Source organism: Dipodomys merriami, unplaced genomic scaffold (assembly GCF_024711535.1).
Source record: "Dipodomys merriami isolate MVZ:Mamm:240054 unplaced genomic scaffold, mDipMer1.0.p SCAF_2812, whole genome shotgun sequence".
Lineage (NCBI taxonomy): Eukaryota > Metazoa > Chordata > Mammalia > Rodentia > Heteromyidae > Dipodomys > Dipodomys merriami.
In genome coordinates this window covers 4166-30764 of record NW_027204285.1, presented here as the reverse complement: position 1 = coordinate 30764, position 26599 = coordinate 4166, and the positions used below count along the sequence as shown (strand labels likewise).

Genomic DNA, 26599 nt, shown 5'->3' with positions numbered 1-26599 from the left:
AGCTGAGTTTTAGCTGGCTGGCATGCCCATGATGCCAGGTAATGATATTCACAAGTTTTGTTATATTATTGGATGAGACCAATAGGCTTCAAGTTGGGAAGCTGAAAATTTTCTATTGATCTAGAAGGAGAAATATATCAGGACAAGAAATGGGATTAACACAATGCCAAAAGCAAAAGGCCATCCAATCCAAGGAAGACAGAATAACTCTGTCTCTGAAAAGATGATTCTCTCAAAGGAATCCTGAGCTGAGTATGGTGGTCTATGTTTGCAATCTCTGAATTTAGGAGGCTGAGTCAGAAGTTAGGTTGAGACTAGCCTAAGTTCCATGCCAAGAGAAGAACACAAAACCAAACCTCATCTTACAAAATAAAAGAAGGACTGGGAATGTGGCTTAGTAATAGAGTGCTGGCCTAGCACATACATGAAGCCCTGGGTTTGGTTCCTCAGTACCACATAAAGAGAAAAGGCTGGAAGTTGTACTGAGGCTTGAGTGGTAGAGTGCTAGTCTTGAGCAAAAGAAACTCAAAGTGAATGGTGTTAGGAAAAATGTAAAATTAATGAAATAGCATCTCTCTCCCTCCCCTATATCCCTTCCTGCTTTCCTCCCTCCCTCCTTTTCTCAGTACTAGAGTTTATACAAAGGATTTCATGCTTAGGCAGGTGTTTAACTCTTAATCCACACCACGGCCTTTTTGTACTTTAGTTTTTAAGTTAGGGCATCCTGTTTTCTTCCCATCCCAGGACCAGCCTCCCATCTAGCTGAGATTATTGGAATCAGCCCAGCTTGATGATTGTGATCAGATCTCACTTTTTGCATGGGTTGGTCTTGGATTGCCGTCCTCTCAATCTATGCCTCCCAAGTAGATGGTACTATCATGCTTAGCCTTTAAAATGATCACTTAGAACTGGGCGCAAGTGGCTCCTGCCTGTAATCCTAGCCACTCAGGAAGCTGAGATCTGAGGATCGAGATTCAAAGCCAACCAGTGCAGGAAAGACCATGAGACTCTTATCTCCAATAAACCACCAGAAAACCTAAGTGGTCCTGTGGCTCAAGTGGTAGAGTGCTAGTCTTTAGCTGAAGAGCTAAGGGACAGCAGCACCCAGGTCCAGAGTTCAAGTCCAAAGACAGACAAAAAAAAATCACTTAGAAAGATAAAAAAAAAAAAACTCCCGAATTCTCACATTTATTTAAATAACGGCTGCCAGTCATATTTTATAAAGCACTTATGGGGCCCATGAAGTCTTTTATTTTTAAAATACAATAAAATAGTACTAGAGCAGTTGGGATAGTGTTCTGCCAGTAACACAACTCTAAGAGCCTCGGAGGGAGCAAACAAGCCGGCTACAGGCCAGCGCCGCCGCCGCTTCTTCTGAGCAGCAGTGAGAAGCAGCAAGCAGCCATGGCTGGGGCACAGGCTCCTCAGGCCAGACCCTGCAGGCAGGGCAGCCCCTCCAAATCCCCCAGGTCTCAAAGGCTCCAGCGCCGAGCTTCCTGGGCTCATCCCTAGGCTGGAGGTGCAGTGTGAAACAGCAAAGGAGCCAGCGAGACTCCTCCAGTGTCAGGGCAACCAGGCAGGAGTGGAGCCAAATGGCCAAACTTGCAGCAGCGACTGCAGCAGTTGTTGCTGCCTCTTGCAGCATGGGCCAGGGCTCCTGCAGCTGCTCAGGCACAGCCAGAGGCAGAGAAAAACTCCAGGACTGACACAGCCTCCTTCCACCCAATCTGCCTAAGATCTGGGAGCTGGATCGGGAGCAAAAGGAGAGGGGTTCATATGGGTGTTGGAGGCATAGGCCTGCAAAACCCCATCTGAGCACCTGTGTGCTCTGAGGGTGCATGCAGGCATGCATTCCTTCCTTCCAATTTATTTATTTTTGTTGGTCGTGGGGCTTGAACTCTGGGCCTGGACGCTGTCCCTCAGCTCTTCAGCTGAAAGCAAGTGCCCTACCACCTGAGCCACAGGACCACTTCCAATTCTTCTCGGGGAGGAAGGGTCACCCTTTCCTCCATGCTGGCCAAAGGTTCTGCCCCCGGTGCAAGGCTCAGGTAATGGTTTGCAAAAAGTACCATTCGTGCTTCATCTTCTTAATCATGTAGAACAGCACCTGGAGACCCCCCCTATGTGTAATCAACTGTGCTTTACCTGCTTTTACAACCTTGATTAGTGGAACTGCTCCACTTTTGTTGACAAGGATTAGCTTTTTCTGTTTAAACTCTCATTGTCTGTGCTCCCATAAAACTGTTTAACTCTCTGCCCCTGACTGAAGATTTACTTCTCCTGCTTGTGTGCTGTATATAAACATGTGATGTTCCAATAAATTTTGTCTATACTCACATGGTGTAGTCCCTTCTTGCCTATACCACACATCGTGTTCCCAGATCCCGTTGTGGAAACAGCAACAGATGGGGTTATGCCGGTTGATGCCTCTGACATCTCCCCCCTTTTTTGTTTTTTAAGTACAACCGTAAGCAAGAGATCCTTTGCAGAAGGGATTTGCAGAAACTATTTTGGAATGTAGACAGCAATATCTTGACAAGACATAATGCAATCAATCCTGTAGAAACACTATGGGTAAAACTGTGCCACCAGGTATGAGGGTCCAATTGGTTTAGCACAGATGCAATTCCCTCAGCCAGACCTTCATATCCCACGCCAGGGAGTTGTGCCAAGAAAGTCTCAATGACTTCCTGCTGTAACTAGTGGATGTCCCAAGTCAAATTTCCTTGCAAGACCGGCAGGTGGTAGTGAAGTCCCTGCCAAGTAATGTTAGAAGTGTTGAATCAAGTAGGAGTGATGCACAGTTTATTGAGCTCTAATCACACTTGAAGGTTAGCTGTTTCTGCAGATCAATTATCTGGTCTCCCATCCACTGCACCGTGTGTTGCAGGGTGTTCAGACGGGAATCAATGTCCTGTTTAATATTGTGCTGATGAGTCTATAGCTGGTGACAGTCCAGCCACTTCTCTACAAAGTCCTTGGTTTGGATGGAGGAATGCAGGGCCACTCCGGCAGTCGCAGCAGTCATGGTGATAGCAGTCATTTCAAGGATCACAGCTACACTCAGACCCAGGAATCTCCTAGTTCTCTTCAGCAGTTGCTGGAAGACTCCTGTCAACAAACCAACAGTGGGGCTCTCCTGCCAAGGTCGGGTGAGATTAACAGGCACCCAGACCCCTAAGCGAGATCTTAATATCAGGAGAGACTGAGAAGGCATTTTAAAAGAAATAGTATGATTTAAGCATGTAAAGAGTCCAGGCTGCGTGGGTTCTCATTGATTGACACTGTCCCTGTGGGCTAGTACATAGGAAAGTTTAATACAACCCTGTACAGTAAAAGAATGGTTCCTGTAAAATGTATAATTTGCCTCATGGGCCCTAGTAAAGTGACCAACCCAATTCTGAGTTGTATAAAATTGCGTGGCAAGTTTTATAAATGCCACTGCTCAGGCCCTAAGTGTCCCCTGAAATTTATATGTGGCCTATGAGGCACAAGGCCTCCATCATGTCAGGTGAGCAAGCCAATGGGTTCTACATGATTTATAACTCCATTGTATAGACATCACCATCAGAAGAATTATTAGTATACCAATCACCAACATGCTTTTCAGAATAATTGGCAATGAAACATCCATGAGGACCTCAATCTATAAATGAGATGTTATCATTATGCTGTATAATCTTTCCTCTAGGGTTTTGACACTGAGACCACTGAATAGAAACATAAACAAAATTCAATAATTAATGTCCTGTCATACTAGGTTAGGTGGTTGCCCAGTCTTATTTGTATAAGAATGATCCTTACCAATAAAATTTAAGGAAATTGTGCTGAATCGCCCCATATGATTGTTGATTTTATCATCAGGCAAGATGTATGCCCATACCTGTCTTCTGGTTGGTAAGCAAGGTGATGTCCCTAAACACAGTGGTAAAGACTCAAATCCTAAGGAAATAATATAAGGTATTCCTTCCTCACCTGGATGATTAGGGTCTGCATGATCCCATGGTGGAGGAAAATACGTGCTGTCATTTGTGTACGCCACTGGACCTTGGTCTAGCTAATCCACTAATTTTAACAATGGTGGGTGAGTGATATAGGCCCAATATGCATGTTCACTACCCACTGCAGAAGTATTCACAAGCAGTGCAATCATGGCCAAAACAGATATTCAGGTATTCTAGGGGTTTTTGTACTGACCAGGGTGGCTTCGGTCTTGTGTCAACACCTTATTCTGACCCCATGTTGCTGGGGTCAAGCTGGTTTTCTTAAGATAAGGATGATGGCTTCCTCCGGACTTCAACCTTAGGTATGCAAAGCTGCTTACTAGATCTTCTTCCTCAGGGTTGTGTTGTGTTGTTTTTGCTTCTCTGGAGGTCGGATGAGTCAAAAAGGGACCCAGATGTTGCCAGTGGATCCATCTGGAATGATAGAAACACTGTTTTCCCTTATGGGGCATTAGTCTTAGTCTTCATTGATTAAATTTTTTAAACCATATGGGAATAGATAGTGAGATGCTGCTAGAGGGATAAAATGCTTTTCAGCTTTAGTGAAAGGATCACTTTGAGTGAAATTTTAAAAATTTAGAGTAAATAAGGTTAAGGCAAAAGTTTCCCTTAGGGATTCCCCTTTTTTGTTTTTTTAATAATTGAAGCTTAAATGTTTTATGGGTGTGTAAACAGTTGGCATTAGTCTACACAGGTTGATTAAAGAAGTTTTACCTAGGGACTAACTTTAGTAAACTCTCCTAATATTTTTCTGATTGTACACTGGCTTTTATAATATAGTGTGGGGTAGTTTGTCAAGGTGACAACTTTTTACTAATTACATTTTATTCCAAACTAGAGTTTAGGCATAATTTTTTAACTTTTCATAACTGTATGGACCCTTTTTGGGGGGGGGGCTATAGCAGCATAGCCTGTTTAGTACTTTGGTTTGTAAAAGATTTAAATAGTCTAGGATGTTTAAAGGTAAGATCCATAAGAAGTTCCACTTGTAGGTGTTCAGTGGCAGTTTTGTAATTGACAAACAAGTTATAAAAGCAGAACGAACAGTTAGTGATTACAAATTGCATCAAGGCAAATAGGGTGGTTAAGTCCACACAACTGCCTGTAGACATCCTGGTATCTAGGCTGGAGATGGGGGCATTGCACCCAGTTTCAAGGCCTGGAGGTGGGACAAGTCTTACCTTGAAATCCTAGGAAAACATTACCTCCCCAAATACGCCAAAGCATTGTTTAGCTCCTCAAATAGCCTAGGAGGGAAAGGCAATCCTTTGGAATACAGATGTTTAGTGTGGCTCCTGGTGCTTAACTCTCTACTTAAGCCCTTATCTTCGAAAATTTAACATTTGGTCTAAATCTTGATATAAATGATCTTTTTAGTAATTATCAGACCACAATTTTGTTTTATTTTGGTGTTTATACCAATGTTTCTCTCCTTACTTGGGACTTATTTGTCTCAGTTAAATTTGAATTTTCTCCTTCCTTGTTCTAATTAATACCCTATCTGTTTACTTTTGATCTGGTCCTAACAATTTCATATTTTATTCTTAAACAAATTTATTTGGTTAGTGTCAGCCCAGAATTTACTGCCAATTATGGTTTTAAGCATATACAGAGCAGTTTGGATTTAAGCTATTCCCCACATTTCACAACCTCAGCCTTTTACAGCCAACTATTACAAATGGTTGACAAGTTCTTGCCCAGTTAGGCATGCTTATAAAGTAGCTTGCCATGACCTCAGCTCTGATCAATTTTAGAAGAGCCAAACATTATTGCCAAAGTCCCAGGAGTGCTTCTTTCTTTGTTAGGGTAAACGCAACCTTGACATTTCCCTTGGTCACTGGACTTGAACTTAGTGCCTGAGTGCTGTTTTTCAGCTCTCCAGTGCAAGGATTGCACTTTGCCACTTCGGTCTCCAAAGCAACTCTGCCCGCTTTTTTGGCACTCTGCTGGCTAGTTAGAGATGATAATCTTTCTCTGCCTGGACTGGCTTTGAACTGCAGTTTGTAGATTGCTCACCTTTGGTCCTCAGCTCCACCCTCATCTGGGCCCCCTCCCATTTCTGGAGTTCCCTCCATACAACTGGTCTCTCCCTCTCTCCACCCAGATCCACCTGAACTCCCATCTACCTCACTTCCTTTTCTCTCAGATACTTCTGCTACCAGGATGATGATGGAGGTCATGTGCTCCCTCTTGGGGGAAATATGGCTCCTCTAATAAACCTTGTAATAATCTTTCTCCTTTGCCTGCCTGCCTCTGCATGGTCCCATAGGATGGATGTGTCTGATCCTCTTTCACTGGTGGCTCCATACTGGGATAGGTTCTCCAGTGCATTTGCTCCCCCTGCACTTCTGAAGGGAGTTCAAACAGCTGCCCTGGGACCTATTCTGAGATCCTTCACTCCAGTCACCAGAGGACCATCAAGGTAACTTTCTCCTGACTGAGTGCTCTACCAGCCCATCCAGCCCCACTAATTAATTCCCACTCCAGGGTAAGTGACAAGTTTGTCTGAGGTTGGGGTTTCTGATTCCAATATCAGTGGTAAGGCCACCTGAGCCTTTCTGGGCTAACTGAGCCCCACCCTCACCATCTGACCAAAAACTTGGCCAAGTGCTGGAATTAGCCACTAGAGGCCTACCATGGCCCAAGGACCCACCTTGGACCAACATAAGGACAGTCTCCACTGGTGGGGCCACCACCTATTTAGGAGCCAACCTGCACTGCAGAGGACACTCTACTCTAGGCACATGGCTTCAGGTCACTTACCATGGGAAGGACACTAAATTTCTTTACATTAAGGCCACCTGGCCTTGGAGGGCTGTTCAGTCCCCATCAGTTAAATTTGGCCCCACATTTAAAACTCCACTTCTGAGAATGCTTGAGCAAGTAGCTCTCTCTCTCTCTCCCCCTCCCCTTAAACTCTGCCTCTTGCCAAAATTACCTGCTTGTAACCTCTTTCACAAGTATTTCATATGCTAAACGCTTTGGTTAAGCCCTGGAAGAATGTAACCAGTAATTGCTTGTTTCTACTCATTAGATAGGAAATGGGTGAGTTTAAGTCTAAACTCCCCGAAATAAAGGCCAACAAGTTTGGATATTACCAAAAATGTATTACTCTTCTCTCTAGCATTGAGCAAGTGGTGGATGTGCCAAATTGGCATCTTGGTACTTCAGCTTGGTACTACCCCTCCCCCCTCCCCTGTCCTGTGGCGCCATTATGCTAGGCCAAGTGTATGTTCCTATTGCCTCCTGTTCACTAGGTTTCTTGTTGGCAAAGTTTTGTATTTTAAACTGACCACATGGTTCCATCATAATTAGAAAAGTAGTTCCACTAAAATTTCAAAACTTTAAAAGTCTATTTTAAAATCTAAGCACGCTCTATTATCTGTGCACAAACATTTCTGTCTGTGTCTTATTTGACTATATGTAAGTGATTATGGTTTCAAGGTTACTCTGCCTACTAAAAATCTTTGTCAATGGAAGCTGTGAATTAATCTAAATTGCTTTAAAACTTTGTGACCTGACTAAGCCAAAGAAAAAACAGGCAGTTTTAAAAGACCTTGGAAAAGGACTTAAAAAAGACAATGTCCTTTACAAAGTAAATGAAATTGGTAACTAAGTTGGCTGTGAATTATGTCATTCCTATGTCCATCTATGCTAAGAGTTAACTATTGTACACTGACCATGGCTAGTAAACTAAAGCTAAGGGTTTGATTCTCTAGTTTTCTCCCCTGTGTGCCGATCAACTTCAATTAAGATCAAGGGACCAGAGTGACTAGGCCCAGGCACAGCTGCCTAAACCAGTGGCACCAGCCTGCAAAAGCCAGTGTAAACCAGGTCTCTAACCAGTATATGTAGAAATATTGCAGGTTACCAACAGGAGGTGCAACAGTCCATACATGCTGGGAGATGCCACAGTCTCTCTCAGACTCTGGCCTTGCTTCATCTCACATGACCAAAAGCCTGTTAATTAAGGGTAAAACACAAGCCACATTAGATATTTGGATCTGTAAATGTTCATCGCCAGAAGTTAGACCATACGGGGTGTATGAGCAAAGGATAGAAATTGATTTCTATACTATTTTACAATTGGAGGTAAATTCCTAAAGGTAACTCAGACTGCAGAAAAAAAATGGCCACTCTTTCTATTCACTGCCCACAGGACAGCCTACAGGCAAAGAATATACAGCCCAGTGTTTCAATGATGCATTTAAATGCAAATTAAAATAACTTTACAAAAAGGATTTAAAATGACATCCCCCTTGTAAAAATTTGAGAAGTTGTGGGGAGTGGCTGGCCTCCCAGACAAGTTTAAAAGATAAATTTTTCCTAAAGGTTTATTTCAAAGTAAAAGTATTCTAGTTTGCCCTTAAAGTTTTTTGTAACAGTTGCCAGAAGGCCCACAGTAAAAGATAGGGCAAGTTTGTCAAATGTAATTTAATAAGTAAAACCATGCTTATAAAACTACTTCCAATGACCATCTTTGTTGCTTTTAGTTGGAGTAAAAGTGACTGTTTGTAAAAAAAAAAAAAAAAACTCATTGATCTGCAGTTCGAAGCCAGTCCAGGCACAGGCAAACTAAAGTCCCTGTGAGATTGTCATCTCTAATCTGCCAACAGAGTGCTCAAAGCTGAGTTGTTTTGGAGTTTAAAGTGGCCAAGTGCTAGTCCTGAGCTGGAGAGCTGAGGGACAGCACTCAAACCCTGAGTTCAAGTCCAGTGACTGACCAAGGAAAGTGCCAAAGATGTATTTATCCCAACATAAGAAAGGCACTCCAGGGACCCTGACAATGTTAAAACATCCAGATGCAATTACTAACAAATGTTTGGATGACAAAAGTGGTATCAGGTCCTGAGTTACTTGAGCTTGGTCCTCCAAAAAATTGATCAAGCCAGAAGGTCATAGAAAGATAAGTTTGTAAACATGCCTATCACCCATGTTGGTCTAACTGGGCAAAACTTTCCAGAGATCTGTGATAGTGGGTAATAAAAGCTAAGATTGTAGAATGTAAATCCCAAAACCCCTGTATCTCCTCAAAGTCCTAATTGGCAGTAACTTTTGAGCTGGTTAAATTCATCTGTTGAAAAGCTTGTAGAGCTGAGATTATGTTCCTATTGAGATCTGTCTAAAGGCCTACATAGGTAGGCATTCCTCTGCCAGACAGAAAATGCTTTTATAAACCAGGGTGTTAAACAGGCTATGCTGCTGTAGCCCAAGAAAAGGCCTGTACATTTGTTATAGGTTAAATGTTGTCTATAAGCCACTTTAAGCAGGCTACCCAGAGGCAGTGGGTCATAGAGTGCCAATCAGTCTCAGGTTAAAAGCATCTACTGGGCTTTCTTTTAAAAATCTCTGACAAGTAATTGTTAGTCAATTGTGAACAAGTTATAGGTAACCTCCATCTCATTGATCTCCTTGTTGCTTTAACTGGAAATAAAAAGAGCTTTTGTAAGAAAGTTCAAAGCCATCCTGGGCACAAAAAAAAAAATCCTTCTAAAACTCCATCTCGCTACTAATCAGCACAGAACGAGGACTATCCAGCCAAAGGCTGAAAGTGGCATTGTGACTCTAAGTAGTAGAGCATTAGCCTGGAACAGAAGGACTCAGGGACAGTGCCCAGGCCTTGAGTCCAAACTGTAAATGCCAACCGGGACAAGCTATCCCAGGAATGGATGTTGAGACAATGGCCAGGACAAAGTCAGTCCTGTCCATGGAAAACCATGGAAAAGAGTGAGAGATGATACCCTAAATGGAGTCACTTTATGCTTTATGCATTGTTTCTGGCAAAACTGGAGCTTCAGTTTCCACCCCCACTACAAAGGCAGAGGAGGGGTCCCGCAGAGCAGTGGGGACCTCACAGATGAAGTCCTTCAGGGGATGAGGCCTCACAGAAGAGGCTGCAAAAAGGGGTGTACCTCACTGGGAGGCCGCAGAACTGCGGGTGCCTCATGGGGAAGGCCACAGAAGTGAGGGTGTCTTGTGGGGGAGGCCGCAAAAGAGGGGAGGGCCTCACAGGGGAGACTGCAGAGGAGGGGAAACTGCAAAGGCAGTACACAGAGGAGGAGTTTAAACTTAAACTCATCCATACTTTTATCTTCAGTTGCAAGGGAGAGGGAAAGAGGGAGAGGGAAAGAGGAAGAGGGAGAGAGGGAGAGAGGGAGAGAGAGAGAGCCAGAGCTATCTGCCCAAGCACTCACAGAAGTGGAGTTTTAAATTTGGGGCAAAATTTGATTGAAGGGGCTCAGCAGCCCTCCAAGGCCCAGGTGGCCTTAATGTAAAGAAATTTAGTGTCCTTCCCATGGTAAGGGACCTGATGCCATGGGCCTATATTAGAGTGTTCTCCACAGTACAGGTTGGCTCCTAAAGGGGGTGGTGGCCCTGCCAGTGGAGAATGTCTTCATGTTTGTCCGTGCGCATTCCTTGGGACATGCGGGAGGGGTCCTTGGGCCAAGGTAGGCCCCTGGCACTTGGTCCACGTTTGACTCTGATGGGGGAAAGGGGGGCTCGGTTAGTCACAGAGGCCCAGGTGGCCTTACCACTGAGATATCAGAATCAGAAACGCAGACCTCAGATAAACAGGTCACTTACCCTGGAGTGGGACTTAATTAGCAGTGTTGGATGGGCTGGTAGAGCGCTCAGTCAGGAGAAAGTTACCTTGGTGGTCCTCTGGTGACTGGCGGATAGGATCTCAGGATAGGTCCCAGGGAAGCTGGTTGAACTTCCTTCCGAAGTGGAGGGAGGATCAAACCCACTGGGGAGCCTATCCCCACAGGGCGACCAATGTAAGAGGATCAGACAAAAATCCATGCAAGGGGACCATGCAGAAGCAGGAAGGCAAAGGAGAAAGATTATTACAAGGTTTATTAGAGGAGCCATATTTCCCCCAATAGGGAGCACATGACCTCCATCACTATCCTGGTAGCAGGAGGATCTGAGGGAAAAGGAAGTGAGGTAGATGGGAGTCCAGGTGGGTCTGGGCAGAGAGAGGGAGGGGCCAGTTGTATGGAAGGAACTCCAGAAATGGGAGGGGGCCCGCGTGTAGGTGCTCATACTTCGAGCTCATGACTCTACCTGATTCTGGGGCCTGGATGAGCTGCCTTGATCTCTTCTAAGTCATTTACCACATGAGGGTTTTCTGAACTCATACATCACCGCAAACTGCTAACATTCCTCCCTAGCACATCTCTCAATATATTTTTTCCATCATATATTTAAACATATTTATGTGTATACATTCTCTACCCTCCCCCAACTCCACACACAAAGGCATAGACCTTCAAAACAAAGTTTTTCTTTTTTTCCTTGCTACAGTGTCTAGAACCTAATAAACTCAATAGATACAAAAGAGTGAGTTGGGTACTAGTGTCACACCTGTAATGCTAGCTATTCAGGAAACTGAGATCTAGAATCACTTTTTCCATTTATTTTCCATTTTGATTAAAATTTAAGCATTAAAGGAACTTTTAAAGAGAATCAAGACTTCCTTTTTTCTGGAGGTTTCCTTCACTCCCTTTCACCTAGTCCAGCTAAATCTGTGTCCCCTGGGAGCTATGGCATCCCAGAAAACCCATAGTCCCCCAGACCCCAGTTAAATTCAGACAGAATCCAGCATTGCCTTTAGTCATGTGGTGGGCAGAGCAGAAGGCATCCACCACGTGTGCTACCCAACACCTCTAATCCACACCTGTGCCACTTCCATACTCCCAGCCACATGAGCAGCATTGTGTCACCATCGCTTGCACTGGCATAGGCTTTCGTGGTCATCAGGATAGATGTCCTGAGAGCTATTTCATCTGCACAAGGTGACATTTCCTGGGTCCAGGTATATTGCTGATCTGGGAAATCACTGGCATTGGAGCAAGCCAGGGCTGCTGCAACCGCACTGTAGGATGCATCTCTCTGCAGCAAAACCTGAGGCCCTTCCTTCCTAGACACAATGGAGATCCTAGACAATTCCCTGCTTGTCCCTGGATGAGTCCATGAATATATCCACAGCCCTCATCTGTCAGAAATGAACAAAGAGTACAGAATTGTTCAAGTCATTTTCCTTCTTCACAGAAGGGTGCACTATCATCCTGGCCCCCCAGAGCGAGGCAGCACAACAAATGGGCGGATCCACTTGGTTTTCATCCCAACCTAGGAATGATATTGTCCCTTCTCATGTTGCTAAGGAGTCAGGATCACATCTTTGTAAACAATCGGTTACCAGGGTAATAGGGTCATAGAAGGAAGACAAGTCATTCTAACCATCAGTGGACCATCCCTAGTCAAGAGACAGTGTACTTTGAGAGGCCATTGCTCAAAAACAAACATCCTCTTTACCTGCTAATGAAACTGCAACTCCACTGCACCTCACCTTTGTCATTACAACAACAACAACAAAAAGAAAAGGAAAAGGGTGTTTTGGACTTTCTTGTCAGGACTGGCTTGAAACCACAATCCTCAGATTTCAACCTCCTGAGTAGTGCCAAGCTTTTTCATGAGACAATTCTCTCAAATTAACCACCAAGAAAGAAGCTAAAAGAAATAGAGAAAAGTCCAGGACTTGAGCTGAGGCTCAACTGGAAGATAATGGACAGCACCCATGCCCTGATTTCAAACCTATGACCAGCACACCATCATCATCATCATCATCATCATCATCATCATCATCATCATCATCATCATCATCATCATCATCATCATGTGAATAAAAAGACTGTAAGAGCCTATTAAGAATATTAAAATTGAGGGCTTGGAAGGTGGCTCAGTGGTAGAGCTCTTGCCTTGCATGCATGAGGCCCTGGGTTTGATTCCTCAGCACCATATAGCAAAAAGGAAAAAAGCCGGAAGTGGCGCTGTGGCTCAAGTGGTAGAGCGCTAGCCTTGAGCTGAAGAGCTGAGAGATAGCGCCCAGGCCCAGAGTTCAAGCCCCATGAGCAACCAAAAAAAAAAAAAAAGAATATTAAAATTGAGTGAGCCAGGCACTTTTTGGTGGCTGACATGTAATCCCAGTTAGGAGCATGAAATCTCAGGATGGTGGTTAAAATCCCACCGGGGCAGGAATTTCCATGAGGCTCTGATCTCCAACTAACCAGCAAAAATGCCAGAAGTAGAGCTGTGGTTCAAGTGGTAAAGTAACAGCCTTGAATGAAAAAGCAAAATAACAGTGACCAGGCCCAGATACATAGGGCAGGACTACTACTAATTAATTAATTAAATACAAATACACAAATAAAAATCAGAGTGGAAGATGAGCACAAAACCAAGAGAATTGGTGGTTTACACCTGGAGCTCAAGCTACACAAAAGACAGAACTTGAAGATCTGGGTTCCAAGGCAACTGAGGCAGAAAAGTCCCTTAGGAATTTGTGAGTATGTATCAGGTGTGGGTCTTGAACCCAGGGCTTGAAATAGAATTTTTTTTTTCTTAAAGGTAGCATTCTACCACTTCCTTTCTTTGGGGGATGAAATGGAGATAAGTTTTACGGACTTACCTGCCTGGGCTTTCAACCCCAATCCTCAGATTTCAGGTGCTGATACAGTACTCTTATCTTCTATGAGATTTTTATCTTCCATGAACTGCCAAAAGTAAAAGAAGCCAGAAGTTGATCTGTGTGGCTCAAGCCACAGAGACTGCTTGCTTTGAGGGAAAACAAACAACAAAAACCCTCATACACAGTGGCCCTACCCTGGTTTCAAACCCAGGAAGTGACCAGGCCCTATGTTCAAGTCCTAGGACCACCACCACCAGCAGCAAAAGAATGACTCAGGGACAGGGACTAGGCCCTGAATACAAGGCCTAGAAACAGCATAAAAAATAAAAGAAAAACAAATTCAGAGACTGTGGCTAGGCTCCAGAGTTCAAGGTCTACAACCAGCACCAGGACACACATACACACACACACACACACACACACACACACACACACACACACACACACACACGAAATGAACAATAGTATAAGAAGGCAAAAGAAGAAGAGAAAAGTCAATAAAATATTTTTAAGTAGTGGCTCATGCCTATAATCCCAGCTACTGTGGAAGCTGAAATTTTAGGATTGTGGTTCATAGTCAACCTGGGCAGGAATCTCCATGACACTTGGTTTTATGTGTGCTAGTCCTGGGGCCTGAACTTGTGCTGTTTTGCACAAGACTAGAACTATTCTACTTCCCAGCTCTTGGTGATTAATTGGAGATGAGAGTCTGAACAACTTTCCTGCCCTGGCTGGCTTTGAACCACCATCCTCTGATTTTAGAGCCTGGCTAATGTCCCTGTTTTCCCATGAGAATCTTTTTTTTTTCTTTTTGGTTGGTCATGGGGCTTGAACTCGGCCTGCACACTGTCCCTAAGCTCTTCAGCTCAAGGCTAGTGCTCTACCACTTGAGCCACAGGGCCACTTCTGGTTTTCTGGTGATTTAGTGGAGATAATTGTCTCATGGACTTTTCTTCCCAGTCTGGCTTTGAACTGCAATCCTCAGATCTCCCCCTCCTGAGTAGCTAGGATTACAGGTGTAAGCCACTGGCACTCAGTTTTTTTTTTCTTTTCTTTTTCCTTTTTTGTGGGTTGTGGGGCCTGAACTCCAGCTCTGGATGGTGTCCCTTAGCTCTTCAGCTCAAGGCAAGCACTTTACCACTGAGCCACTTCCCAGCTCCGCCATGAGACACTTAACCCTTATGAATTACCAAATTTGTTTTACAAAGCCAGATGTTGAAATGTGGCTTAAGTTTTAGAGCCTGCCAGCCTTGCTCAGGACATGGGAGAGACTCCAGCACAGTGACCTTGCCCTGATTTCAGGTTTAGGAACAGTCACCACTCCCTGTGTTCCAGCCCTAGGATCAGAACCAAATAAATAAATAACTCCCCCATTTTCACTGTATTTGATGTTGGCGTAATTTGTGAAGGTGAAGGGAAAAAACAAATTGTTTAAATAGGGATACAGTTAGACCTATTGCAACAATGAGATGTACAAGAAATTATTTCAAAAAATGAACTTTACAACATTTGCCTGGTGGGGGGTGTAGAGGACATTATATAAACAAAGCCATTCATGAAGCTGTTGCTCAAGCTGTTACAGTATGCTAGCCTTGAGAAAAAACAATACAAAAAATGCTTCATTCACAGTGGCCCTGCCCTGACTTCAAGCCTCAGGAGAGTGGCCATGTCATGAGTGAAGCCCTAGCAAGAAAAATGAAAATAAATAAATAAATAAAGCCAGAACTTTATCTGTGGCTCAAGCCATGGAGATTGCTAGTCTTGAGAAAGAAAAGGGAAAAACCTCAGACACAGTGGTTCTGCCCTGATTTTATGGCTAGCAAAAGTGAAGGCCCTATGTTCAAGACCTAGGACCAGCAATGAAGAAATAAAAATACAACAACAACAAAAACTTGGCAAAAATGCCCAAGTCCTGAGTACAAGCCATAAGAGCAGCACCTAAAATAAATGCAGAAAGAAAGAAAAATACATATAGAGCCACAATTTGGACTGTCTTGAGGTGGGAAGCCTACTAGTCTTGAGAATAAATTAGGAATAATGACCAGGCCTGGAGTTCAAGTACTATAACAAGCTCAAAAAAAAAAAAAAAATCTGTCGGGAACCAAAAGGAGTCTCTCAACATGAAGATAGGCTTGACTATCTCACCAGAACATCTTGTGGCTGAGTTTACAGAACCACTCTCAGAAATCCGACCCTTTCATCCTGCCTTATGCAAACATCCTGCAGCTGCTAATGACCACCCTTTCACCCTGCCCTATGCAAAAATCCTGCAGCTGCTATGGCCAATGAAAATTCTTCCTTATTCCAAGCATATAAATACCCCTGTGTGAAAAATAAAAATTTGCAGCTTGACCAGGATCCCTGTCTTGCTGTCATTCTTCGTGTCTCTTGTCCCTTCATTCCTTCTCTGTTAGGTTCATTGCCCTCGTTGACGTCCTGCAGGTTGGGACAAAAATCCACAAAAAAAACTTCAAAACAAAAACCTCAGAAACAGTGGCCAGCCCTAATAATAAGCTAGATGACCCGAACTTACAAAAAAGAGAAAAAGAATAATAAATTAAGTGAAAAGAAGGGCAAAAATATTAGAGCCAATTCAATATTTCAAAAATATGGTTCACACCTATAATCCTACCTGCTCAAATGGCTGAAATCTGAGCATTTGTGGTTTGAATCCAGCCTGGGCAGGAAAGTAAATGAGAATTCTTTTCATTTATGCTATTCCTGGGCTTAAACTTGAGTTTTACTCAAGGGTAGAGCTCTACTACTTCCTACCTGTTGCTGGTTAATTGGTGAAAAACGCCTCATTGATTTTCATGCCTAGGATGGCTTTGAACCTTGGCTCTCAACTTTCAAGACTCTGTATAGTCATCTTGGCTTCCTGTAGTACTTTTTTCCTTTCTGTATTTTTTGACAGTTGTGGGGCTTGAACTCAGGACTTGTGTGCTGTCCTTGACCCTCTTGTACTCAGAGAGCCTTGTGCTCTACCATTTGTGCCATAGCGCCACTTCTGGGTTTTGAGTGGTTAATTGGACATAAGAGTCTCACAAGGACTTTTCTGTCTGGGCTGGCTTCCAACTGAGGTCCTCAGATCTCAGCCTGTTGAGTAGTTAGAGCCATAGAACACTTATCTCATATTTGTTAGGTTTTAAAAAAGAGATAGCTGAGTAAGAACAGCACCATGCACGTGGTATTCAGGTAAGGGGTAGGTTTATTCAGTAGACCTGCTGGGACCAGGCAAGGTTGGCATTCCTCATGGCTGGGAAAGGCCTTGGAATGAGAGAGAGCTGGGAAAGAGAGGAAAGAGAGGAAAGAGATAGAAAAGAGCAGAGAGAGCAGAGAGATGAGACAGAGCAGAGAGAGAGCAGAGAGAGAGAGCAGAGAGAGCAGAGAGAGGGCGTCTGGGCCTGGGCTAGGCCTTATCTAGGGTACGGGTGGAGAAAGGTGTGGCCACATCAAATTCAGATGTGACCTCAGTGGATGCAGATGTGACCTCTTCCAGGTGTCCCAGTTGCCTAGGTAATGCAGGTACTGGGTGGAGACTTTGCTGTGAGGAGGGTGGAGTCTGCTTGCCATCCAGGAGCGGACCTTACAATATTAACCACCCCCCCCCAAAAAAATGTGCTATGGCTCAAATTGTAAAACTTCCATCCTAGAAGGGGGGAAAAGCCCAGCACCTCAAGAAGACTGGCAGGTCAAGCCCTAGGATGACCATAAAAAAATAAAAACCAGGGCTGGTAAAGTGGCTCAGTGGTAGAGTGTTTGCTTGCCTTGGATGCATGAGGCCCTGGTTCGATTTCTCAACATCACATAAGCAGAAAAAAAAGCTGGAAGTGGTGTTGTGCCTCAAATGGTAGAGGACCTGGAGCTGAAATGCTGAGGGACAGCACCCAGGCCCTGAGTTCAAGCCCCATGACCAGCCAAAATAAATAAATAAATAAAAGCCAAATACAAAGAAATAAATACAACCACCAAAAATAAAAAGGAAGAGTAGTGCACTGGCTAAAGATGTAGTGCCTGCTAACTTAGAGGGGGTGGGGTGCGGAGTGGGAGAAAGCATGGAGACTGGAGACTGGCCAGGCCACTTTGAAGCCCTGGGATTAACACAAAGAATAAAAACAACAACAGAAAGGCAGAAAGTGAGCTTTGGCTCAAATAGACTATCAGCTTTAAATCAAAAACAAAAACTAAACAACACTGACCAGGCCCTGTGTTCAAGCCCTAGGTCCAGAACCAAAACATAAGAAAAACCTAGCCAGGTGCCAAAGGGTCACACCAGTAATCCTAGCTACTCATACTCAGGAGACTGAGTTCTGCGGATCACAGTTTGATGCAAGGAAGGAAAGTCCAAGAAACATAATAAACTACTCAGAAAAAGCTGGAAGTGGTGCTGTGGCTGAAGTGGTGAGCAAAAGTAGCTCAGGGACAGAGCCCAGGCAGAAGAGTTTAAGCCCAAAGGCTGGCAAAAAGGAACAAAGAAAAAAAGAAAGTGAGTAATTAAGCTGTGGTTCAAGGTATGAAGCCTGCTAACCTGGAGAAAAAAGGTAAAAAATGTAAACAAAAATATTAAAAAATTATTCCCAGAACCACATGCTCCAGTGCACTTTTCCCTACATCCTTAGTGTGCAGACAACCAGGCCAATGCCCCTGCTATATCCTGTATCTCAATGCCAAAAATTTCAATTATTTGAAAACTGCCTTCCGAGAATTGCCACATAGGGACCACATTGAGAATTATTGACCTCAAAAATATTTATTAACATGATTTCTTTTATTCTTGTGATTTTTCTATGTCCTTCTCATCATTACTTCCCTAGCACCTAGCAAATTAACTAGAATAAAAATATAGAGACATATCTGCTTATTGAACATCTACATGTATATTTGGGATAATAAGTTGGTTTATATGGGGTCATCAACACTGAGCATTTTTTACAATGAGCCTCATACTTTGTAAAAAACAAAAACAAATAACACATTTAACCCTCAAGAACTCTACATTTGCCAGTCAGCTGTCACTCATACCTGTCATCCTAGCTACTAAAGGGAAGCAGGTGCTTGTGTTGTTCAAAAATAGTAATGTTGGAAGTGGCGCTGTAGCTCAAGTGGTAGAGCGCTCGCCTTGAGCTGAAGGGCTAAGGGACAGCGCCCAGGCCCAGAGTTCAAGCCCCACGGCCGACAAAAAAAAAAAAAAAAAAGTAATGTTACAAAGATAAGGAAAAGCCGAGAAATTATTATAGACTAAAGGAGATCAAGTATACACAACTATATATAATTCATGATTATGTACTGGTATTAGTACTGGAGAAAAAAAATGACAGGGACAGAATTGAGCCAATTGGCAAGACTGAAATATAGACAAAGATTAAGCAAAAGTATGGCATTGTGATTAATTTACTGAAGCCGGTAATTACTGTGGCTATGTAATAACGGGACATTTTTATCCTGAGGAGAGCAAGATTAAAATATGTAGGAATAGAGGACTATGATATATACAAGTTAATCTCAAATGTATGTCCACAAAGAGAACATACACACAAATAAGTGATTAAGCGAATGAAGGAAAATGTTAACTATAGTGAATTTTCATAAAAAGCACACAAATACTGTTTATATTCTTTTTATGACTTTTCTTCAATTTGACCATTTTTAAACAATACTAGATTGAATAGTGAAGAGATGCACTTGAACTGCAGAAGATGAGTTTCCGACGAGTGTTCTATGAGGGTTTCATGGAGAATGCAAATATTAGGGGATAAGAATAAAAGATCAAGTGTTGCCATATGAAAAATTATGGAAATCCAAACATTCAGACTATAACAATAAAGTACCAAGAGTAAGTTCACAGACAGAAAATAACTCAGGACTACTGTGGGTTGAGGGAAGGCAAGAGGCATGAATGGCTTAATGGCCCAAAATTTTTGTTGAGGATGATGGATATGTTTGGGACAAGATAAAGGTGATGGTTCTACAATACTGGAAATGTAATGAAAGTCACTGAATTGTGGTTATAATAATAAATTTATTACTATTCCCCTATAAAGAAAAACAATCATCCCATTTTAGAGGCTACTGTTTCCAGGAAACTCTCTGACATTATATACTCACAGGAAACTGTACTCTTTCTTTCTTACATTCATATATTTATTGTTTTTTTTTTTTTTAGGTAAAACCCTGCTAGCACAGGCCAGCCTGGAACTTGCAATTCTGCTACTTTGTTGCTTGAGGAATGTCTTTCTTCTACCCAAGACATTCCATAACAAAATTTATTTTCTAATAACAACAACAAACAAAAAGATCAAGTATTAAGGTCCTTACCCTAGGACTTAGGAGCAAACAGGACATCCTGATTATATCAGTTCCCTCTGTCCAGAGAGCATTGTGTGCCTGGGGCTTACTGGTTTACAGAATGTCTCCTGAGCCTGGGAAAGACAGGCATAAAAGGAAAAAGCATCCCAAGTCCTGTGCATGAGCAGGCAATGGAATATATGTTGTATTAAATATTTCTTTGGATATAGAACCTCCCTGCCCACTCTGACCTTGGATATGCACATAGTTCACAAGTCACCAACAAAGAGCAAGGCTTTTGCTCTTACTTCCATATTGTAAATGGTTACTATCTCAGTTTTTATTCACTGAAGTGTCACAAATAAATGAATCACAATCACCAAGAAGTAATAACTTACCCTGGCCAGTTTGTCTGGTTTGCAGGAGATGTGTTGGGAAAAACATCTCTGTTATCTCTTCAGAAAAATCTTCATCCCCTGAAAAAAACAAAGTTTTACATGAAAAACATTCCAGAAAAACTGCTGAGGATCACAAGAAAGGTGAGAAGGAAGAGGAGTGAAGGCAGCAGAAGTATGCATAACAATTTAATGAGCATGGAATATGAGTGCTTATAGAATTTTTTCCTTTCCTTCTCAAGTTTTTATGATGCATTGTTATCATTATCCATTCTTTCACTATTAAACTTAAATGTCCAATTAAGACAAACATTTCTGAGACTTTTCTTCCACCACTGGTTAAGCTGAAGCTACAGGCGTTAGGGATAATAATAATCACTCGGCCTTCTGAGATTTCTGGGCAGACTTTGTGGCCTTGCCAGCTCCTGCAGACTTCTTGTCCACATCTTTGATGCCACACACAGCAACTGTCTCCTATCACAAACAGCAAGATGACCCAAAGGAGGATAGTCAGAGAAGCTCTCCACATACACAAGGCTTGCTGGAACCATATGAACCATGACAGCATCACTAGACTTCAGGAATTTAGGACTAGCTTCCAACTTCTTACACGATCTCTTTTCAAGTTTCTCTTTCCAGTCAGTAAACTTGCAAGCAATTTACGCTGAATGACAATCCAGGACAGAGGCATATTTAGCACTGATTTGGCCTGGATGCTTCAGGAAGGTCACCTGAGCAGTGAAGCTAAATGTTTCCTTGGGTGAATCATTCTTGTTGTCATCACCCACGTTGCCACCCCAAACATCTTTGGGTGACATGCTTATAGAATTTTTTTGTGCATAGTATGTCGATAGATGTTCTTAATGGGCTTATAAGAGAGGTGGGCATTATCACACTTTGGCAATAAAGATAATGAAGGCTGGAAGAGGTCAAGAATTTCCACAAGATTTCTTAGCAAAGGTTAGGAGTTAAACCTTGGCCTCCACTCTCAATGCTCTTTGCGTCACATTACAGAAGAATGAATGGAGAGTATGAAGCAGATATTGTATAAAGTAAATGGAATTCAGGGCTGGGAATGTGGCTTAGTAGTAGAGTGTTTGCCTAGCATGCATGAAGCCCTGAGTTTGATTCCTCAGTACCACACAAACAGAAAGAGACAGAAGTGACCCTGTGGCACAAATGGTAGAGCACTAGCCTTCAGCACAAAGAGGCTCAGGGACAGAACCCAGGCCCTGAGTTCAAGCCCCAGAACGAGAAAAAAAGAAAAGAAAAAGAATTTAAAAAATGGAATTCAAGTTATGGGAAGAGTTTCAGGCAGAGAAAATGAGTGCCAAGATTAGGTGGTGAAAGCATAGCAGGAAGTTTAGTATGATCACAGCATTTAATGTAAACAAAGGAAAAAAGCAACAAAGTAGGATCCAGCAAAGACTGGGCCTTTACACCCTGGTAAGATTTCAAAGTTTCTAACAAAGAGATGAGGAACCACTGAATGATGTTTAGAACAGAGACAAGTAAGATCAAATTTAAATCAAAGGAAGATCATTTTAGTGGCTGAGTAGAGAACTGATCAGCACTAATCTAGGAACAAAAAAGGAAGTAAAATTGAGGGAATAATCCATGATTCAAGTGAGCAAGGTGATGTTTAAATCAGCGGGAGAAAGGATTAATGTTGGAAGGGTGCTAAGGAAAATGTTATCTTGATGATGGGAAAACAGAACACCTCACTGAAGAAACATGTAAACATATGGGTAAGTCAAGAGCAAACTGTAATCAAGACAGCCAAACATACTGTCAGGAAATATTCCTTCTCTCTTTACACACCTAAATCCTATCCATTAACTCACTTTGAGACCAGCCTAAGGTTTTAGCCTTTAGAATCTATATATTTCTTAATCAGCAGTGTATAGCTTCAAGGGCAAATTGTTACTGCTTTATCTGACCATTGTCCCCAAAATTTCCCGCGATTGGCGGGAAGAATGTATCATAGCTCATTTGTGCCTCTCACTTGGCATTTAAGAGAAAGAATTAAAATGACTTAGCAATCCCAAGTATAAGATGGATTGTGAAGGTGATCTCATTAATACCATCCTTACCAATGTAACTCATTTAAGCAACATTTAACTATATCCTAATATGAATAAAAATCTAAAACCTGACTCGTAGGGTCATCCAACTAAATCCTACTGGGTGCAAGAAATTAATCTGAAAACATAATGACATACCTATATCACAAAATATTGACAAAATGATCCAATAGCATGCAGAATTTTTTTCACTTATATTTATCTCATTCTGTTCTAAAAAATTATTTAGTGTATACTTAAAATGTAAATAATATTCCAATATATACATTTAATTTACAATGTTCAGATATACAATGTATTATGTTTGAGTGTTAATAAACTTATTTTTTGGTAAGTGTTGTGAACAAAATGAGGCAGGTCACTGCTGTGGCTCATGCCTGTAAACCTAGCTATTTGGGAAGTTGAGAATGGAGGATTATAATTTGAGGTCAGCCTTGGCAGCACAGTTTGTGAGATCCCTTCTCAGCCATAGCCTGTTACATTAGTATGTGCTCATCCTCCAACACTAATGTGAGAGTCCAAAATTAAGAGGATTTCAGTTCCAGCCCAGCCTGGGCAGAAAATTTTAGGAGATTCCATCTCAACAGAGAGGCTGGACACAGTGGCAAGTGTCTGTGATTCTAACAATGAAAGGAAGACTGAAATCGGTAATTGTAGTTCAGGCATGTATCCAGGCAGGAAACCATACTCTCCCTGAAAACAGTCAAGGGAAAGCAGGGCCCAAGGCATGGCTCTGTGGTAGAGTGTCTGCTTACTAAGTTTGAGTGAGCTGAGCTCAAACCCCAGTACCATCATAACAAAGGAAAACAATGGTGGAAGATCACTACCAAATACTTTCCACAGAATTAAGTATATATTGGGCAGGAGTGTGGCCCAATATTAGGTAGGGGTATAACTCCATGGTAGAGTACTTGCCAGAGGCTTGGTGACTGGCATTGAGATGAGGAGAAGTTGCATCAAAAGTATGTAGGATGGTGCTGGTGGCTCACGACAATAATCAGCTACTCAGGAGGCTGAGACCTGGAGGATGGACGTTTAAAGCCAGCCAGGCAGAAAATTCTGTTTAGATCTATCTCGACTTAGCAAGAAAAAGACAGACTGGTGTCGTGGTTCAGATTAGTAAGACATCAGCTGAGTTCAAGCTGTGGTCCTGGCACCAAAAACAACAATAACAAAATAAATAAATAAAGGAATAAAGTGTGGGCTTTGGAGGGACTTTGGAGAAAGGCAGGACTCTCCCAAAATCGGAAGACATATTCTTAGGCAAAGGGATGGCAAGGACCAAGAATGCTGATAGAAAAAGATGACCAACACTACCACAACAGCAGGTTCCTACCTTTATCCCCGTCAGCTACTTCCATTTTTTCAGTACTTCATTGAGATATCATTAAATGCCAACATCACTGCTGAATTCTCAACAAATATCACTGAGGAGGGCTGGCAAAGAGTGAGAGGAGTTGGGCAGGAGTCTCTTTTCAGAGTCATTTCTGGTGAACATATTAGACAAAAATCCAACTGTTTAGAAAATCCCTCAGAGTCCTCTGAATGGTATTTAAAGTTCAAGATTCCCATTCCTACACCAAACAGATGCTGATTACATGAACAAATGCAGTTAATTGCAGAAAAAATTTTATAAATAACACAACTGTCATATTGAGGAGTAATTAGAAAGAATGCAACTATCTAAACACATCACAATGGCTTTATGTGTTTCCTAAGTTAAGACTTCTAAAAAGCAGATTTTTTAATCTTTTATATCTTTGGAATCATTAAAATAATTACCATCGCTTGCTTATGACTATTATGCCACTTATTGAATACATTATTTCATTTTTGTTTTGTTTTGTTTTGTTTTTGCCAGTCTTGGGGTCTGAACTCTGGGCCTGGGCACTGTCTCTCAGCTCTTCAGCTCTTCAGCTCAAGGCTAGTGCTCTACCACTTGAGCCACAGTGCCACTTCTGGCTTTTTCTGCTTATGTGGTACTGAGGAATCGAACCCAAGGCCTCATGCATGCAAGGCAAGCACTCTACCACTGAGACACCTTCCCAGCCTCTGAATAAAGTATTTAATTTAGTACTTATTTTAACAACCTGTAAGGAATTAGATTGGGTTACCTTACAGATGAGAAAAGAGTTCAGGATCGCAGGTCACATGGCTTTAGTAAAAGACAGATCTTCATTTTGACTCAGTGGATAACTCCAAAGCCCATCATAGTTAACTGCCATCTCAATACTATGTTCAAAAAATCTTTTTTCCTTTTTTTGTGCAAGTCCTAGGGCATGAACTCAGGGCGTGGGTGCTGTCCCTGAGCTTCTTCAGCTCAAATCTAACACTCTATCACTTGAGCTACAGCTCCACTTTGGGCTTTTGATAGTTACCTGGGGATCAGAGTCTCACAGACTTTGCTGGTGAGCTGGCTTTAAACCCAGATCCGGCGTCTCAGTTTCCTGAGTATCTAGGTTTACAGGTGTGAGCCACCAGTACCTGGTCAGAAAACATTTTATAAAAAGGAATCAAGCTTTTACATAGACTAAGGAATCATTTATTAGTAAGATGTTATACAATTGTCTAGTCTGACAACAAACAAAAAAGAAAATGTCCCAGTCTGCATAAAATCCATACTAAAGGAGTAAGAAAAGTTTCTCACTGAGAAATATTCGCTTTGTAGAAAACTTGAAGACTAGTTATTTTACAGTTGATGAGAAATAGAAAAAAATCAAATGAGGTTTAGAGATATTAGTGGCAAGCACACTGACAGTTCAAAGAAGTAAAACAGAGAGCCATCTTTAAAAGCACTGACATGTGGAAAATTTTAATTTGGCAGCTCTCAAACTTGCTAGTCTCAGGACCTCCTAATACTCTTAAATTTTGAGAGCTCCCAAAGAGCTAATTAAACAGGTAAGGTGGCTCAGTGGTAGAGTGCTTGCCTTGCATGCATGAGGTCCTGGGTTCGATTCCTCGGCACCACATAAGTAGAAAAAGCCAGAGGTGGCACTGTGGCTCAAGTGATAGAGCGCTAGCCTTGAGCTGAAGAGCTGAGGGACAGTGCCCAGACCCAGAGTTTAGGCCCCAGAACTGACAAAAAAAAATGTAAGTAGAGCCAGGAACTGGTGGCTCTCACCAGTAATCCTAGCTACACACTCAGGAGACTGAGATCTATAGATTGCTATTAAAAGGTAGCTGGAGCAGGAAAGTCAATGAGATTCTTATCTCCAATAAACTACTCAGAAAACAAAACAAATCAAAACAAAACAAACCCAGAAGTACAACTATAACTCAAGTGGTAGAGTGCAGCTCAGAATCAATGCCTAAGTGCTGAATTCAAGCCCCAGGACTGGCACAAAAATAAATAAATTAAATAAAAAATAGGGTATACACATGCATTCGCATGTGCATGCACACACACGAGAGAAACAGACAGATATATTAAAAAGTAGAACTCAGCTAATGAGCAAAGCATCAGGTATTGAGTCCTAGTTTCACAAGCCAAACAAAAGAAAATTTAGAACTCATGTGCTTATGGTAGTTTTGTAAACTTAAGAACAAAAACACTGGGGATGGGAAGGTGGCTCAGTGGTAGAGTGTTTGTCTTGTATGCATGAGGCCTTGAGTTCAATTACTGAGCACCACATAAGCAGAAAAAGTTGTAAGTGGCGCTGTGGCTCAAGTGGTAGGACACTAGCACTGAGCTAAAGAGCTGAGGGTCAGCACCCAAGCCCAGAGTTCACTCCCCACAACTCACCAAAAAGAAAGAAAAAGAAAGAAAAGAAACACTACTTATTAATATACGCTTATTGAAAAAAACTGTATTTTCCAAAAAAGGTAAAATTTCAGCAGAATAGACCCATTGTTTTACATCTTTAATAAATCACTTCATCCTTTAGCCTAATGAAAGACACCTGTATTCTCTCATCTGCTTTTATACTGTCTGTTGGGTTATGTTGTTTCAAGTATATGCAGAAAATCTACCTTACAAAGTCACTTAGTTAGGAAAGGAAGAAGTATTTTAGTTGCCTTCTCAGATTATCAATAAAGCTAATGCTGGCATACTCCTTAATATTACACTAAAACTCAACTAGTGGTCATCTCTTAAAATTTAGTTGTAATGAGATACATAGCAATGAGCCTGAAGCTATACCATAAGATTTTCTGCTTGGATGTATTAAATTAAAATCAGTTAGTCTTTTCTTTTCTTTTGCCTGTACATGATTTGCTAACATCACACATTAAATAATGGGAAAATACTCACACTGAGTCACACAAATCTTCCAAATGCTGACCAACTGTCCTGAAATCAATGAATATAGCTGTTATTATCAACACAGATTTCATCAGCATAGTCTGTAAACAGCACTGGGA

At 42.1% G+C, this 26599-nt stretch overlaps 1 long non-coding RNA gene across 4 annotated transcripts; it reads right to left on the bottom strand.

The window, feature by feature from the left end:
- On the bottom strand, positions 1-26599 carry LOC138838540 (uncharacterized). 4 transcript variants are annotated; one of them, XR_011375650.1, is made up of 5 exons: positions 26490-26599; positions 23577-23727; positions 13477-13561; positions 4198-4418; positions 1000-3111 (listed from the first exon to the last, which is right to left on the bottom strand). It is a non-coding gene; the product is annotated as an uncharacterized lncRNA (long non-coding RNA). The 4 variants fall into 4 exon arrangements; XR_011375649.1 differs by lacking the exons at positions 23577-23727; positions 26490-26599 and adding an exon at positions 1-120 and having other exon boundaries at positions 2338-3111; positions 13477-13867; XR_011375651.1 differs by lacking the exons at positions 23577-23727; positions 26490-26599 and adding an exon at positions 15797-16214.